Source organism: Pseudopodoces humilis, chromosome 16, assembly GCF_049639895.1.
Source record: "Pseudopodoces humilis isolate 2021_Gansu_Grassland_sample_001 chromosome 16, ASM4963989v1, whole genome shotgun sequence".
In the NCBI taxonomy this organism is placed as follows: domain Eukaryota; kingdom Metazoa; phylum Chordata; class Aves; order Passeriformes; family Paridae; genus Pseudopodoces; species Pseudopodoces humilis.
In genome coordinates, this window is record NC_142215.1 from 14,552,476 (window position 1) to 14,565,143 (window position 12,668).

Genomic DNA, 12,668 nt, shown 5'->3' on the forward strand with positions numbered 1-12,668 from the left:
AAAATGCAACTGCATATCAAGAAATTGCAACAAAACACCCACATTGATCAGTAAAGACAGCAATAGGAATAAACAAAGCAAGGGAATCAAATTCAGTTGCCCTGAAATTAGTGACAGTTACTCAACTGTAGAGTCAGGTTGCAATCCTTATTTATAATCTTTTAAAAACAGCATCTATAACTCGCTCCCCTAAAATACTGTGAAGCTTTAGAGTGTTAATAAGATGAATAGTGACCTGGAGTTTGAAAGAATAATTACTTTGTGGAGTTTAAAGGAATAATGTTTAAAGGAAGATACCTGCTTTTTAAAGACAAATATTTTGATATTATGGTCTTTTGGTAAGAAGAGGCAGTATATAGAATGGACTAGGAAATACCCCTAAATAAATGTTTCATATGTGCACTAAATTTAGGGAAGTTTGATCAGGAGTACTATTTGTATATAACATTAATAGAAATACCATCACATTGTAATTCAAATGGGATTTTGAAATACAGGAATTGCTATTGTAAATCAGGCTATTGTTCCAGCCAGATCTGCCATAATTTTTCCTGCTACTGTGACTAATGATACTGCTTTGGAGAGGAGCACAAGAATCCAGCAGTTCTTTTGGCTTCACTGACATCTGACAGTGATAAGTTTTACTGTTCATTGCTTTATTGCTCTGGCACAAAAAAAAAAAAAAAGAAGAAAAGTCATTCTAAAAGCAATGCTTTCCAATCTACAAGAATGTTCTTGCCAGTGTATTATAAGAAAGGTGAAAAGAAACACAGGTGGGCTATTTCAGAGACACCAGTCTAAACACACCAGTCAGGCCTTTTCTCCTCAACAGTCACACTCCTATTTTCCACTTACATGTGTCTTTCTGGGACTTGAGGTCACTCTGGTCCCTTTTCATTTCCTCATAACGAATGAGTGGGGCAACAGCAAACTTAAAACATTTCAAGCTCACTGTTACTTTCTGGCCCTTTCTTTAAACTCCTACACTGGTAGCTTGTTTCTCTGATTGCTGCTTAATATTGAACAAATAATTTCATTATTTTCATTGAGTCAATGATACTTCATCTTTTTCCTTTTTAACAGACAATTTACACAATTGGCTAAAATTATTCCTTACACTGCATGTTATTGAGCATTTGACAATTGTTCCATGTGTTATCATGGTGCCTGTGACATCATTTTGTATGTGCAAGTCTTAAGCAGTTTTCTCTAGTGCTGTGCATTTCACAAAGCATCTTGAAACTTCTATGCCAGCCCTCTACCCCATTCAACTTTCTTCCTTGAGTTTCTTCAAAATGACAAGTTTACAAGAGCCATCTACACTAACCCTGAGACAGTCCTTTAAACACCAGTTTCAATTCACTGCCAGCTGTCTGCATCCTTTTCCCTAGAGGAAATTCATTCTGTTTCTCATATTATGCAGCATTTATGGAAAATACAATTCGCTGTGCTATGGTTTGCATTCAAATTGCATCCTTCTTCACAACTTCAAAACTCAGAGGAAGTCTGAATATGACCATTTTAACAGCTCAGAAAACTACACATAGTCATCTTTTATTCACAGCACTTCAGAATGTGTAAAGGTGTCTGCAGACTCCCAGAAAGCTCTGTGAGGGCAAGCACTCGCTCTTGGCAACTGCTTCACTGCTTTGTTATTAAGCAACTGGACTCTGCACCAACACTTCTCCTGCTTTACTCCTATAATTTTAGATAATTTTCTTCTCTTTATCCTTGTTTACATCAGGGAAATTACTTATTGCTGGTTCGGATGGATGTGACTGCAAGCTAAGTGCAGACTGTGCCAGATTGATGCCAGTTCCTAAAATGGTTCTGAACATTTTGTCCTTGTATATGCTGGCAGCAAACCCACAATCATCTGGGATTCTGCTGCAATGCTGCTGACATTTAATATCAGCAAGAGATAATTTCCCTAGTATAAACATATATTTTTTCTTGCCAGATATTAAACTTGTGTCATTCATAATACTAGGAAAAGCCACTTTGCCACAGAACCCATGGGAACATTTTTGACTTGAACTCATTTTGCCTCCCACTGTTGAAAGGCTGGAAAAGAAGTCAATGAAATAGAAGGCCAAATTTCTCAATGACTTTAATCTGTGCATTTCTGTTGATGGTGTTGATAAGGCCATATGTGAGCATGGAACATATTTCAAATTCACATTTCTCCTTTCATTAATGCAATATGCTATGGTCATCTTAATTCTAAAATCATACAAAAATACCTTTGGATTAGAAGTCAAAGTCCTATGAGTGTGCAAAACCTCTGAAAATGCGCTTGGGTGTAAAAGCCAATCCGTGTTCGCATTCTCAACCACAGAAGTTTTCCAAGGAAAGCCCTATACTTTTAAGACTTGTGTTGTGATTCTGTAAGCAAAACTGAAATCACCACTGCAGACAATGATTCTGCAACTACAGTAATTATTAATTCCATCTCACCTCTCTTAGTAGATGCTGAACAGGTTGGAAAACAGCTACTGAAATAAAAGGCTTGCTTTTTAGGTTCACAGTACTGATGTGGGGATAGTTTTAGCAGAATCAGGCAATGTCATGTGAAGATAAGGTTGTAGTTTGCACCTGAAATTAATGTGCTGCTGCGTCCCAAAACTCCCATAGTTACACTCCTCCTCTGATATTTTAGCTCAGCAAAAACACTGATTGGCATTTATCCAGAAATCACTGCTTTGCACCAATCTGAAACCTATCAGCAACCCTAAGTTATCAGTGGAAGGCCTGTATGCAGTAGCCAGAAAACCTGAAGCCTGTCAGGCTTTGAGTTTGATCTGGAAAATCTCTTATAAACATTTCTTTCTTCAGTACACAGCATTGTATTAGGAAAAGCATGACAGATTGAAAAAAAATAAGTTAAAAAAACCAAAATCAACACACAGTTAAAACATGCAAAGGAGAACAAAGGAATGTTAATTTCCTTATCCAAAAATAAATAATTAAGGTGAAATTAATGAAACTGAGTTAATGATTACTTATACACTTTCAAAATCCATTACTAATAGGTAAGTGTTATTTTGGGAAAAAACAGACAAAAAATAATTTGTTTTAAGACAAAAAAAAAGCTTAGACTTGCTTAAACACTTTAAAACTTTGAAAGTAATTATTTTTATAAGAGGACTAATGAGAGGAACTATAAGACAGGACAACACAAGTGGAAATCTAATTCTGCTCCTATTAACAACAGAAAATAACAGATCTCAGGACTTCCCCTGGTGCAACACTTGTTCAAAGCCCAGCTGGCTGATGCTAGATCAGGTTGCTCAGGAACCTGCTCCCCAGGTGACAGAAAAATAACCAATATCCACTGTTCAACTGAGTCCTGGGAATGAGCTGAGTCAAGGAAGTTCTTTCCAGATTTACTATCACACATGAATGACTGCTTCCCCAGAATGGGAAAACTACCATTATCTTGCTGATCCAGATTGGAAATACAACAATTTTTTAATATATAAATATATATTATTCTAAAAGTATCTTCTTCCAACAAAGTATCATCACATCCTTGGGAACTGCACCAACAGTACCAAATACTAGTATCTTTTATAAAAGATGTCCAAGTATAATTTTACCTGAGGAACAGGCTACTTTGATAAATAAGATTTAAGATTTTATTAATAGAAGTGGCAAGTACAGTGTAAATATTAATGAGCCCAAATACTCGGCTCTCCTCCAGTCTTGGCCAGGTAATTAGTGTGTAATCCTAGTCAAGATATTAGAATACTTAAGAGTAATTCACTGATTTTGGAATTGAAAGTTTAAATACTGTGAAACTTCAGGTGTGGAACAACTGGCAGTGTAGAAGGAAGCACAACTGATACTGCCTCATAGCCAAGCCCCAAATATGCCATTAATAGAGTTTCTGGAATGTCTCATACCAGTACCTGCAACAGTCAAGAATGCTGGTATGTTCATAAGAGTTTACTCCTGCCTTACAGTCTCCACGTGTTCACTTCACAGTTATTCCTTTAAAACTGCTGGGAGACTATCAGGAATATTATAGATATTTAAAGAACAAGTTTCACCATTATGGATTTGGCTCTTAATCTCTAGGATGCTTGAAATGGAAGAAAAAAATTCTTTACCTTTTTATGTATCACTTTGAGGGGAATACCAGACAGAATTAAATAATTCTTTTTGTCTCTCTCCATCTTCTCTAAGGCTTGTCCAGTCTGATCCTGTCTAAGCAACAATAGAAGTAGTTGCAAGAGGACTGTTGCTATTATGAACAACTGTCACTATGTTTGAGAATAACAACAATAACCTATTATTCAGTGCCAAGGAAAATGCTCTGTAAATCTTTAGCAGTAACCTGAACTATTGCTCGGCTCTAAGAACAATGTTTCATTGAAAAAAAAAATTACCACTCAAATTTTAATTACACATTAGTGTCCCGCATAATTTATTTTCCATTTCCTTGATTCTTACTGAGATCTGAGTGCTCTGAGTAATATTTCATCCACAAGTCTAGCATTTGGAGTATGCAAGCCCTTCCAAGGGAGAGTTCTGAAAGTTTTCTGATTTTTTGGTTCTACGTTCTGTGCTCACAGGCTGCCTTTAGTGCTGCTCCCAATGCCCTTGGACAGCTTCCTCCTGAACAGAACCAAGGTTCTCAGAGTACCTGCCATTGCCCAGACAGCGGATAGTGAAATCACACAGGCATGCCTGATGTTGGACAAAACGTTCCAAGTGTACCAAAAAAACCCCAACCAACATCTAGCATGATTTTTATTCTGTTTCTTACTCCCCCACCCTGTAAAATATCTCAAGTTTTATAAGATAGCAGAACATATGAAAGGACATGGAAAAGACATTACCATAACAGTATTAAACAGAGCAGTGTCCATGCACATGTATTTATGCTTTTAAAGAAAAAAATCTAAAAGAATACTTTGAGAGTTAAGAGGAAAACATTTCTAACTTCTTAAAAATGGATTCCTTTACACTCTGCTTTTCTTCTTTCATGCCTTTCCTTTTTTTCACTTTATTAAAAGAAACTAACCAAATCAAACCAAACCAAACAAACAAAAAACCACAACCACGACCACAAAACCCCAAAGAACTCTCAGAAGGTTCCCTGAGACACAGAGTAAGCAAATAAAACAAACTTTTTCTTCAAATCCTGCAAAGTAAGAGGAAGTGAATCTTTGTTCTTTGTAAGTGACAGCAATCAGATGAGCAATTTTTGAAAGGGGGGGAATAAATAAATAGGTTTATCTGGTATAAATATTATATAGTGCTTCTCATGTCCCATGAGAGGGAAAAAGGCAACACAGTCTCCCTGAAACTTTCTATTGCAGGGAAAAAGAAAACTAACAAACAGAATTTAAAACATCTGTGGAACCAGCCTCAGAATTTCAGGACTGGCTTTGCCTTTTTTTTTTCTTCACACTTTCAATATCCAGTCTTACCCTCTTTGCCAAATAAAGGTAAGTCTGTTAGTCTGGGGACAGGACCCTTATGAAGACTACAGGTTCTCACACATATATTCAGATAAAAACTTTAGGGTTACTGTGGTGCTACTTCACCTTTTCCTGATCTCCTGGAACTGGCACAATTTCTTAATTTAGTAGTTGTCCAAACAGGACAATAAATCCTTCTCATTCATTTCTTGAAGCCTCCTGAGCAGCTATATATAAGTATTTAACAGTTCTTGAAACTTTGCTTGGAATTTTTCAGACAGAAGCTCTGGAATGAAGAATTTGGAAATGGTTGAAAATCAACGGTAAACTCAGGGGAACCCTGCTAAGCAAATCATCCTGAAGACAAAAGCTACAGTCCTGCCTTTTCCATCCAGTTGCCAGGCTCATACAACTATTGCATGGTAACCGCAGTTTTTAGGTGTATAAACTTCAGCTTTTTTTCTGTCTGCATCAGTTACTTCATTCATATAACTTCAAATCTGGTTATGGATTTTTTAAAAAAAACGAGATTTATAAATCACATTGAGGTAAAAAGAGATGGCAAACGGAATGACTTATAGCCCAAAGAAAGAACTGTAAAATGGTGGAAATCTATGCATCACAGGCCTCATACTTGCCTGAAAAAAAATTGCAGTGCTTCCAAGTGATGTGTCACAGTTGTTTGCCTATTGTGTGGTCCAATGTCCCACTGCAAAACTAGCTTTCCTCTTTCTTTCACTAAGTTTTCTGAGTTTGTTCCAGTGTCCTAAATGGCCTATGTGTCTGTTTAATAACCCTGTCTTGGGTTATAAACTCTGCAACTGCTTGGCCCTTGGTTCTAAACAAAACAAAACAAATCATTTTCTCAAGCACTGTCAGTAAATTTAAGGAAACAAACTGCTCTCCAATCCCACCAAAGAGGAGAATATTCTCTGTCTGCTGGTTTCAAATCTGAAGAGGAGCAGAATAAATGTGTATCATCCATGTTTATCATGTATATCAAAAAGTGGTTCTGGTTTGATTTTCTTTGTTGTTGTTTCTTCTTATTCTTGCAAAGACAAGCCTGAATGCAGGATTGGTTTTGAGTTTTAAGGAAGTTCTTAACATCCATTCTACAATCAAAATTTCTTTGCTGAACATCAAACTCTGTTTTGAGTAATCAGCTTTATGGAACACATACCTGATGTGTGCATACAACATAGTAGTGCCCTAACCTGCTAAATGTCCTTTTTTTTTTTTTTTAAAGGGGCATCAACCAGAAAGAACTTTCCCAGCATTGAAAAGTTGCATACTGTAAAAAAATGAACATTTGCAGCAAGTTATCCAGTGAGTCATTAACTTAATTAAGCTAAAGAATCAACTGGAGCACAGTTGACCCAAACAAGGGGAAGTGGATGTAATTCTTTCCTTCCCCAATTTTCACACCCACAGACTCATGCATATGTCCTGTTCGATCAGGTTCAAGTCAGTTTATTAAAGCAAAAAAGTTTGCAACTGATAGGCACCAGGGTGAAAAAACCCAATCCAACCAACCAGTCCAGAATTCAGGACTCCTGGAAAAATGTCTCATTTCAGACTTGGAAGTGTTTTAGTGCTTTTCTGTTTAATGTTAGAATAGGAATGTGGATGAAGTGTGACTGGTTTTCTACCTACAAGATAAAAATATACCTCAGAGATACTAAAAATCTAAAATCCCCACTCTTTTATTCCTATGTTGATGAAGTTCGGTGTTGGACTTCTCCTTTCTAACACCAACAACCAGAAGCAATTCCCAAAAACCACTAGCTTGCGCCATCGACTTAACATGTCTCCCACCACACATCAAGCTCTGCTGTCTCTAGTGTGATTCTTTCTAAGGGATTAAGTATTTAATACACACAATTAGATAACTCTGCTAAATATCTGAGCTAACACTCAGTAGAGGTAAAGGCAGTAGTTCGCACCTCCCGCTATTGTTACAAGCTCTGTGCAAACATCTGTCTGCATCACCTACATCCAACTTCACATACTTGAGGTTTTCTTTGATACCAAAACAGCTAAAATCTAATTTTCTTTAAAGAAAGACTATCAAAGCTGAGACTGAGGGGAACATAGAAATCTCAAAGATTTATGTGGAAACCTCCTGGCCCTTTTCAACTCCAGATACAGATCAAGCAAATAAGACACAGACAGAAAGGGGCTCTCTGCAGCATTGTCTGTGCTTAGATTCTTGTGAAAGCAAGACATATTTTTAGCACTTGCACCTCCACTAATAATAAAAACAGAGCACTAGCAGTGTTGTATTTATCACACAATGTCCAAAAAGGCCTGGATGCTGTTGCAGAGTCAGCCAAATTTCAGCAATGCTAAAACCAGCTGCATTCTCCAGCTGTACAGTTGTAAGGACAAAGTTATGGAGTATTAAATCCAGCAACATGCTTTAAGTAACGGCATGTAATCCCACATTGAGATTGCTTCATGTTGGTCATTGATTTTAGTTGCAGCTCCAGAGAAAGAGAGCAAACAGACCTCAATGCCAGTGAAGTAGCATTTAAATACTTATTTAGTGTAGAAACTTCAGAAAATCTTGGACAAAACCCCTGTACCATATTGCAAGGACAACCCCTGACTTCAGGATGAAAATACAGCTTCCTTACCAGCTTGGTAAAACAAAACTAAAGATTTTTGTCTCTGTATCAAGGCTGTTGGCCAGACCACACTGAAGTGCAATATGAGTAGATATTAATGAGAATACAAAGAAATCAATAAAAAAAAATTTAGGAAAAAAAGAGGCCAGAAAAATGTATCAACCTGTTTGATCTATAGCCTAAAACTCAAGTCCTGACAGAGAAAATACCTTTATTTTTTAATATTTGGAAGAGGCATAATAGAGTAACAGCAATATTTTCTATAAAGTAAATGGTCTGTTTAAGAAACATTTTAGGCCAGTTTAAAGATTCTTTCCATGTTTGTCCCTGATTTTCCAAGCAAGGATGCCTTTGATTTGCACAGCTTTGGCTTAAGGTCAGCAATGTAACAATCTCAGCAAATCCTGAAATAAAAGACCATCCTCTACAATCCCATGTATGAGGAAGACCCTGAGCAATGCTGGCAGATTAGGGAATGACCTCTTAGACAAAATTAAGAAATAAGTAGTCTTGTTCTGTCCTTAGACACTAATATAAGCCAGCTCACACCATAAACTCTTCCCACCAAAGAGGAATAGGTGTCTTAGCTGGACCCTTCCCTGCTACATATCTGGAAAGGGAAGAGTCAAGCACAAGTGCATGGCATTTACCAACAGAATGTTTTTTGCTTATATGAAGGAAAGACGTCTGTTGACAGCCAGCTGCTGTCACTCACAGCTTCTCAGCCACTTGCACTGCTTCTCAAATTAGGGCTGGGGGGACTCTATCCAGCTATGCCACCTTTATCTCTCCAGAAAAGGTCTGCCAACTTCTCAGCAAAAGCAGCAGATGGGAACAAGCTGCTGCCCCAACAGAACAATTGATCTAGCCTGAATTTCTCTTGATCTTACCCACTCTAACACAGAACAGAACTATGAAAACACTTTTCAGGAAATGTATTAACCCTTTAAAAGCAGTGAGAAAATAACTGCTCCTCTAGAAAACACAAAGATTCTGAGTGCCACAGACTTGCATGAAATTTCAGACAGCTACTGGTTTTCAGAAAAGGCAGTGCTGGGAATGTCTGAGAATGTCTCTGGAGGAGAACCAGGAAAGAGAACTCACGCTGCAAGGATTATCAGCACTGCTCATAAAGTATCTGTAAAGGGCCTACCTTTTCTAAACTGGGACAGGTATTCATATGATACAGCTATTTTGTGTATCTTTTATACAGTGATCACCAGGCATTCCTAAAGAAGTACCAAATCCTCAATAATGATACAAATCCCTGAGCTGACACAGGCCAGAGGCATCCTCTTTTAACACAGACTGCAGAAAGCTGTGTTAAGCAACACACTGGGAGAGCAACCAAAGAGAACAGTTAAAGAATGTTATGAGAAAAAGACAAATGTTCACTGAGGTTGGGTGCGCATATTTCTCACTCAAAATTACAGAGACCTGCCAAGCTCCACAGACGAAATCAAAGTTGCAATCCTGGCTCCCGCCTCACTTCTGCTTGTGTCTAGTTCTCCTTCACTCCACTGCAGCACTCTAGGCCTCCCTCCACTCCACAGCACTGTGCACCAGAGCCAGCTGGTTTGACAAATTCCCTGTGTTCTAGAGGAGCCCTTCAAAAAGCTTTTTCTGAATTTCAGACTGCCATTACAGTCCCTTCCTATCTCATAACCCAAACTCCTCTACTCTTGCCACCCACCCATTCTTCCTCCCCTTCTCAACAGTCTTAGAGAGGTAAAAATAGGAAGACCAAAATTGCAAATTTTGAGCTAATTTGCTCCTTATTTCCATTGCACCCACTAAAATTACCAGTTCTTTCACCTCTGTATGATAAGAATGTATCTAAACTTTTAAATGCATCTGAAAGAATCCATGGCCTTTCCGAAGTCCTTCTAGGAAAAAAATAATACAATTTGCTACCAATGCAGGCAATAATTTCTCAGATCTGAAAGTAGATGCAAATTTTCCAAGAATCAAAGATTTTCCAAGAATCATTTCCAGGAGATCACTCTGGAGTTTGCCCTTGCCAAAATCTTGATCCCAGTACCACAACTCCTGCCAAGAACGTGTTGTACTACTAAGCTGTAATTGTCTCTGATGTGAAGACTGATGTCATCACACGATGCTTGAACAAAGGGAAATCCACCCACATCTGACATCATACTACTTTAATCCAGAATTAAAATAAGAAAAACAGATATTGTCACCAAGTCAATCTCTAGAAGATTTCATAAATCCTTCTGAAAAAATATACTTCATGAAAGAAGTAGTCTTGAGCACATTGCAAAGCTGTCTTTCGAACAGTTAAGGAAATAAATCTTTGAAAGCTTTCTCTAAAATAGATTTTAAAAAAAATTCATCCAAAATTTTGAAATAACTTTAATTTGAGCTAAAGACAATTTCCAAGAACCTACTTACATTTTGCAAGATTTTTAGCTGTATTGTAAACTGCCATTTAAAAAAAAATAACATGCTGCAAGATCAAAAGCCAAAACTTGGCAATCTTGTAGATTTCCAAATGCTTCTGATTAGGAATCACTGAATTGATAACATTCTGAAACAAATGTGTACCAAGAAATCAAGAGTATGAGACTCCTCTAAATCAACAAGTATTTCAAAGAGATATTAAATATTTAGCACACAGGCTCACACAAAAATATCTGCCTTTGGTGCATTTTATCTATCACAAATTCCACACATGCCACAGGTGTAATGAGCGATAAAAAAGACCCCAAAACAGTGTAATGATTTCTCCCTAGGACATAAGACAAACTAATTTAAAAAATAAAAGTAAATAAACATGACCTGTGACTGTTACAGGTGAATGTGTTGGTTAATGAAGTCTGTGTTAGTGGCAGACAAGTTAGGGATTCTCTCATCTGCTGGTTCAAATGAAATTACAGCAATAAAAAATTCTTTTGAAAGAGCCAGGAAAAAAAAATCCCACAGAATTTCACATTCCATGAGCTAGAACTATTTTTCTTCAGACTGACAGGTGCCTGTACCTCCAGCACTCTTCTCAGCCTCTCCACAAAACACAGCTATGGCACTTCAGCTCTACACCAATAACTGATGCCACTTAAGCAACAGCCTCCCTCTAGCTCTTCTCCACTGTAGAGGTTGGGAAAAGGAAAAATCTGCCAGTCTCTGTCTTCTGTGGGCCAAAAGCTGAAGCCACGAGCAGTGGTGAAGGTATTTTCCTTAAATAACAACAGAATATGCTGCAGCTTGGAAACAAAGGGTGAGTAAAGTGAGAGTCTCCTATATGGAGTATGGGAGGGGAAAATAAGAAGTATTTGGCTTCTCATAACAGTTCTCACACCTCTAAAAATACACAGGACTGCTCACTCTGTGTAGCTGCCCCACACTTAATACACAGTACAGATGAGATAAACAGCACCTGGCTGCCCTAACACCTTTGTCAGCTCATTACCAGCTATCTAATGCAACAAAGTGTTTTTCTTTCACTTTTGCTCCTGTTAAAATGTAGGTCATGAGGGGATGATCCTCTTCAAGGCATGACTTTTTATCTCATGGTCTCCTCTGAATACCAGTTTGGAGGAATTTGCTCAATGTAGTTTATAAGGAGTCTCTGGAATAAAAACTGAGACCTAGTCAGTAGTAAAGGTCCCCAGATGTCTTACATTAAATATTCTTAACATTAGAATCTTTACAATTGACATTCACCTGCTCCACAGAAAGACATCAAACACACTCATAGATCACATATTGAGATGCACATTATCAAAAGGCTAGTTTTTCCCTGCAACATGCCAAAGTTTGCTGAAGTGAGTTGCTGATGGAAGGTGTGAAAATGTGAAAAATTACTGATCTTGGATTGCAACATATGTTGACTGAATTTGGAAACTGCCCTGAGCACACCTACATCTATTAAAGTACTTTCCTGACACAGACTATAGATAATTCCTGAGTGAGCTACAGCCAGCATCATCAAACAAGAGGAAAAGTTCACTACCAACAGAGAAGAGCAAATGATATAAATTTCTCAGACCACCTGTGGTTCCTTTTTGGTTTCCTCTTCTCTTCTTCAATGAGACACGCATTCTCACAATTTAAAAAACAAAGCTAAAGGATCCTTCACTTCTCTGAAGCAATTTTTCTTTTAAATAAACCTGAAAATACTGAGAATGATACTTCCAGAATCTATCAGAAGAATCTGCTCAACAACCTGAACACTCATATTGTCTGCAAATTTCCTACTTTCTTCACAGTTGCCCAGCACATAACAATGTCTGTACAAGAGACAGCAGCTGCCTTGCAACCAGTGAGCTCAGCACCAGAGAAATGGCTGTGTCTAACAAATGAGATATCTTGGTTATTTTGACATGTTTAACACATGTATTTCTGGCTTGTCACCAAGAACATTTAACATATTTTGCAACACTTTACTACTCACAGACATATGCTATTGCACTGCTTTGAGTGAAAAAGCAGTTATCTACTGTCTAACAATGTCTGCTCCAATTCAGTCTCCCACCCTATCCACATGGTGCTCTCCTACTTTGGCCATAAATACATTCAAATCAGGAAAAGAGGTAACTTGTGTGCCAGCCCTCAAGGTCTCTTCAAATGTGACCAAAAGACTTACTGATCTAGA